The 6,060-nt window shown below is 41.7% G+C and overlaps 1 pseudogene; it reads left to right on the forward strand.

The window, feature by feature from the left end:
* Positions 1-3,234: 3,234 nt before the first annotated feature.
* Positions 3,235-3,892, forward strand: LOC118619133 (annotated as a pseudogene).
* The last annotated feature ends 2,168 nt before the right edge of the window (positions 3,893-6,060 follow it).

A 6,060-nucleotide genomic window follows, 5' to 3' on the forward strand; every position in this document is an offset into this window, starting at 1 on the left:
GAATAATGACTGCACATAGTAAGCACTATGTGTTTGCTATTATTTGAAACTTATCTGTGTAGTTACTTAAATATTTAGTTCATTAATTTAAACTCTAAGATAGTAGTTCCATAGAGGGGGCAGTTAGGTTATAGAGTGGCCATCATTAAATATAATCTTGCACAGATGTGAGAGTTTCTCCAGGGGTGTTAGGTGACTTACTTAAGGTCTGATCCAGATCTAAAATGTTATGATCAAATGAGACCTGTTATGATCTAATTAGTTCAGCCTCATTCCCATCTTTTATAGACCTCCTCGAGCCCTGGCTGATTTGGCCCAGTGGTTAGAGTGTTGGCCTGCGGACCAATGAGTCGCGGGTTTGATTCGGTCAAGGGCACGTACCTTGGTGGCGGTTCGTCCCTAGCCCTGGTTGGGTCATGCGGGAGGCAACCTGTCAATGTGGCTCTATCACATCGGTGTTTCTCTCTGTCTCTCTGTCTCTCCCTCCCTCCCACTCTATCTGAGGATACATAGAAAAATATCCTTGGTGAGGAATAAAAAAAAGTATGTGTGTGTATATATGTATATATGTATGTGTGTGTGTGTGTGTGTGTGTGTGTGTATATATACATATGTGTGTGTGTATATATATATATAGACTTCCTAGATACAATCATTTATCAACTAAATATTCATCATCTATTTATTTTAGCTGAAAACCAAGAGAATAAATAGCGAATTTCCTTATTCCGTTCTACTTGTATTTGAATTATCACAATTAATTATCTGTTTTTACAATATTCTGTCTTCATTAAATCCATGAATGCTCCAAGATAAGTAAAAGTCTGTTTATAGTTCCATGATGCATTAGATTTTCTTATTAGAGAGAGTTAGAATTAATATTTCTTTTTTTTTTCTTTATTGATTTTAGAGAGAGAGGAAGGGAGAGAGAGAGAGAGAGATGGAAACATCGATGAGAGAGAACATCGATTGGCTGCTCCCTGCATGCCCCAGACTGGGGATTTGGCCCACAACCTAAGCATGTGCCCTGACCGGGAATCGAACCGGTGACCTCTTGGTGCATGGGTCAATGCTCAACCACTGAGCCACACTGGCCAGACAGAATTAATATTTCTTTGAAGTAACACTTGTAATCAAAGCAAAAATTGACTCATAAGCCCTGGCCAGTTTGGCTCAGCGGTTAGAGCATTGGCCTGCAGTCCAGAGTGACCTGGGTTCGGTTCCTGCCAAGGGCACGTGCCTCGGTTGCAGTTTGTCCCCCGCCCTGGTTGGCTCATGCAGGTGGCGGCCACTCAATGTGTCCCTTTCACGTCGATGTTTCTCTCTCTCTCTCCCTTCCTCACTCTCCCTCCCACTCTATCTGTACAAAAAATGGAAAAATATCCTCGGGTGAGGATAAAAAAAATAAATAAATAAATAATAATAATAATAATTGACTCATAATAAACTATGAAGAGTATACAGTAAATGGAATCTTATATTTTTATAATCATTCATTCTAAGAACACACACACACACACACATATAATATACATTACCATATGTATATTTAGAAGCTTTTCACCATCAAATGTATACATATTTAAGATCATTTGAAAATACTATATTACAACCATTGATTCGTACTTCAAGCTATAAATACTTTTATCAAGAGGAAACATTCTATTTTCCTTCTCTACCATTCCAACTCTTAAAAGGCAGTGGGATATGTTGAAAGGAAAGAGCAAGTGCCAGAAAATCTGGGTGTGAATTCCAGCTCTGCCATTTATTAGTTAGTCATGTAATTTTGGACAAGTTATTAAATCTCTCTGAATCCCTCATCTGAAAATGAGGATCTTATGGTATTATTGTGAGAAATTAATTCATTTTACAAATACTTATCAAGTACCCATAAACAGCTCCAAACACAGTGCCAGGCACATATTAGCTGCATAATAAATATTAATTTCCTTCTCTTTCTCAAAGTTTGGTAAGGTCTTATGAACATCTAATGTATTCCATTTTTTTAATTACTCTTGGTATAAGTATAGATAATTAATCTCTATTTCCAAGAATAATGACATTTCAGTTAGTTGTTTTTTTTTTTATCCTCACCCGAGGATATTTTTCCATTTTTTGTACATATAGAGTGGGAGGGAGAGAGAGAGTGAGAGAAACATCGACGTGAAGGGACACATCGAGTGGCTGCCACCCACACGACCAACCAGGGCCGGGGACAAACTGCAACCGAAGTACGTGCCCTTAGCGGGAACCGAACCGGGTCTCTCCAGACCGCAGGCCGACGCTCTAACCGCTGAGCCAAACCGGCCAGGGCTCAGTTAGTTTTGAAGACCTGCCTGGCTTTCCCATATTGGGTAGAGTTGAGTGACTCATCTCTCAAGAGGCCATCAGCTGGTTTTCATAGGTCTATAATGTAGGTGACCAGATGAATTCTAGGAAGTGTGGGGCTTGAGAAGTTCTCCAAGGTCAAGAGCCATGCCAAAAGGTTATGAAGACCTGATGAGGGAATGCTTGTGAAGTATCTAAATGTTTGGAAATGCAGCCTGGCCGGTGTGGCTCAGTGGTTGAGCATTCACCCATGCACCAAGAGGTTGGCAGTTCAATTCCTGGTCAGAGCAAATGCCCAGGTTGTGGGCCAAATCCCCAGTGGGGAGCATGCAGGAGGAGGCCAATCGATGTTCTTTCTCATCGATGTTTCTATTTCTCTCTCCCTCTCCCTTCCTCTCTCTCTAAAAATCAATAAAGAAAATCATTAAAATAAATACATACATACATACTTGGAAATGCAGCACAGCATTTCCAGGAGAGATTCTAAACAGGCCATTGGGCTGCTTCATTCAGGATATAGCTCTCTGTGTGGGGTGAGGTAGGCAGGGGCCCTGTGGCCTGCCTCTGGTGGTGAAGGCACGATTTCTGAATCACATCTAGAACTAGTTGAAATAGTTTTTCTAGAGGCAGGGCTGCCTTGAGGGCTGCATTTGTTTTTGCTGAGTTGGAAGAAAGTGACTTTGAGAAGTAAGGCCTGAACCACCTTTACAGGGGCAAGATCCTAGATCCCTTCTGGTCCTATTTAAGAGGCCCCAAACCCTTCTATAGGAAAATATCTTCCTTAATGAGGGTCTGTCCCAGCTTCGGTTTGCCCTGTAGTGGCAGGGAGTGACTGGGCTGGGAGCAGATGCCAGAGCTGAGCTGAGCAGGAGTAGACGGCATAGGCCGGTGCTGCAAGCAGCAAACATGTTGGTGTTTGGGAAGCTGTTCGGGGCGGAAGGGGGTAAGGCTGGCAAGGGCGGTCTGGTTCCCCAGGAGGCCATCCAGTGGCTGCAGGACACGGAGGGAGGAGATACTAAGTAAGAAACAGAAATTCCTGCAGAATAAAATTGAGCAGGAGCTGACGGCCGTCATGAAGCACCGCACCAAAAACAAGCATGGTCCTCCAGACACTAAAGCGCAAAAGGTATGAAAAGCAGCTGGCACGGATTGATTGCACATTATCAACCATCGAGTTCTAGTGAGAGGCTCCGGAGAATGCCAACACCAACACCGAGGTGCTCAAGAACGTGGGCTATGCTGCCAAAGCTGCCCACAACAACATAGACATCGATTAAAATGAGTTAATGCAGGACACTGCTGGCCAGAAGAGATTTCATCAGCTATTTCAAAACCTGTAGGGTTTGGAAAAGAGTTTGATGAGGATGAGCTCATGGCAGAATTAGAAGAACTAGAACAGGGGGAACTAGACATGAATTTGCTGGAAATCAGTGGACCTGAAACAGTCCCTCTACCAGATGTTTCCTCTACAGTTCTACCATCAAAACCCACCAAGAAGAAGGAAGAGGAAGAGGAAGATGACAACATGTAGGAATTGGAGAACTGGGCTGGAACCTTTAATTAACTGGTCCATTATGAGCTGGGCCCACAGACTCTGGTGGCCTGCAAACCAGAACCGATGTGTGTGTGTTCATGTGCAGGGCAGGCAGGATGTGGTGCAGGCAGGTTCTATCGCTCTCAAATCTCGCTCCAAAGCAGTAGGGCTGCATCACTGCTCACTCTGCATAGCATGGTCTGCACCCAATGGGGCGGGTGGTTGGGTGGGAGATGCCTGCTGTTTATAATGTTGAATTTCTGTAAAATAAACTGTATATGCAAATCCAACATTGAGCTTCTGGAATACGCTAATTCTCCTGCTGAACCTCAAAAGAAAGTGTCGACTGTTTGCTGTTGAAATGACCTGAAAATGTAGTCTCTGTCCTTTTAAGTCAGTAGACTTGTCGCACATCTCTTTGTAAGACTTGTATGGTACTGGCAGAAGAGTTGTTTTTTAAAAGCCATAGACTTGCCCTGGACATTTTGCTTAGTGGTTAGAGTGTGGGCATGTGGACCAAAGAGTCTTGGGTTTGATTCTGGTCAAGGGCATGTACCTTGGTTGCAGTTCAGTCCCTAGTCCTGGCCGGGGTCGTGCTGGAGGCTACCAATCGACATGTCTCTTTCACATCGATGTTTCTCTCTCTCTATCCCTCCCACTCTGTTTGAAGATAAATGGAAAAAATATCCTCGGGTGAAGATTATAAATAAATAAATAAATAAATAAATAAATAAATAAATGCCACAGGCTTTTCCTTGTCCTTAGCTGTAATAATGCATCAGATTTTGGTTTCCTCGAGAGCTGTATTTCTATCCATCACCTTTGTACTAGCCCCCGTGTTTACTATTCTAGCCCACTCTTCACTTCCACTCCCCTGGTCTTTGGAGTTTGTGACCCTGATGGTGTTCTCTTGAGAGCAAGCGAGATTGTTGAGTTAAATTCCAGCTATATGTTTTTCTTTTTTCTTTTTTTTCATCCTCACCCGAGGACATTTTTCTATTTTTTGTTCAGAGAGAGCGGGAGGGAGAGAGAGGAAGAGAGAGAGAGAGAAACATCTATGTGAAGGGACACATCGAGTGGCTGCCACCCGCACGACCAACCAGGGCCGGGGACAAACTGCAACCGAGGTACGTGCCCTTAGCGGGAACCAAACCCGGGTCTCTCTGTACCGCAGGCCGACGCTCCAACCGCTGAGCCAAACCGGCCAGGGCCAGCTATATGTTTTTCTAACATAGCTCTAGGGTCCTTGTTACTGTTTGTGATAACTGACAGATAAATCATTGGAAACATGTGCATACATTTATATTCAGATGAAATTATGGTTTGTACTATTAAATATCTCAATTAATTTTCATTAAAAATATCTCCCTTAATGAAATCTTACTTCTATACAGAATTAACACCACCCTTTTAGGATCTTCTAGAGACTACAAAATTATTACCTTGAATTTCAGTTGAATAATTCCCTTGCTTGCTTTTATGATTTACAACATCATTATAAATCTCTAAACAACAAATAGTTTAAGATAGCCTATTTTTGAACTTTTCCTAAGGGAATAATACAGGACTTGCTTCTTTTGTTTTACCTGTTGTGTGAAGTTATGGTTTAGTTATTTTTACCGGTATATGTATGGTATTAAATTGTGTGAATATCCCATAATTTATTTATCCATATTTTACTGTGATGGTCATTTGAGTTGCTCCCAGTGTGGGCTGTTAAGAAAAATGCTGCTCTGAACATTCTTGTATAAGTCTCCTGGGCACACATGCAGTGGTTACTCCATATACTTAGGAAAGGAATTGATGGGTTATAAGGTTATGTTCAGCTTTGTTAGGTAATGCCAAACTCTTTTCCAACTTCATTTTACCAATTTAACACTCCAGGAGTGGATATGAATTGTTTTTGCTCCATTATATCACCAATGTTTCATTATTTTTTATTCAAAATTTTTGCCCATTTAGTATAAAACCTTATTTCATTGTAGTGTTAACTTACGTTTCCTTGATTACCAAAGAGCAAAGAGATACAATGTCACCATATTTTTATGGCATTGAAATATTCTTTTCTGTAAAATTCCAGTTCCCATCTTTTTCCCATTGATTGTCTTTTTTTTTTTTTTAATCCTCACCTGAGGACATTTTTCCATTTTTGCTCAGAGTGGGAGGGAGAGAGAGGAAGAGAGAGAGAGAAACATGGA

Source organism: Molossus molossus, unplaced genomic scaffold (assembly GCF_014108415.1).
Source record: "Molossus molossus isolate mMolMol1 unplaced genomic scaffold, mMolMol1.p scaffold_m16_p_6, whole genome shotgun sequence".
Taxonomy (NCBI): domain Eukaryota; kingdom Metazoa; phylum Chordata; class Mammalia; order Chiroptera; family Molossidae; genus Molossus; species Molossus molossus.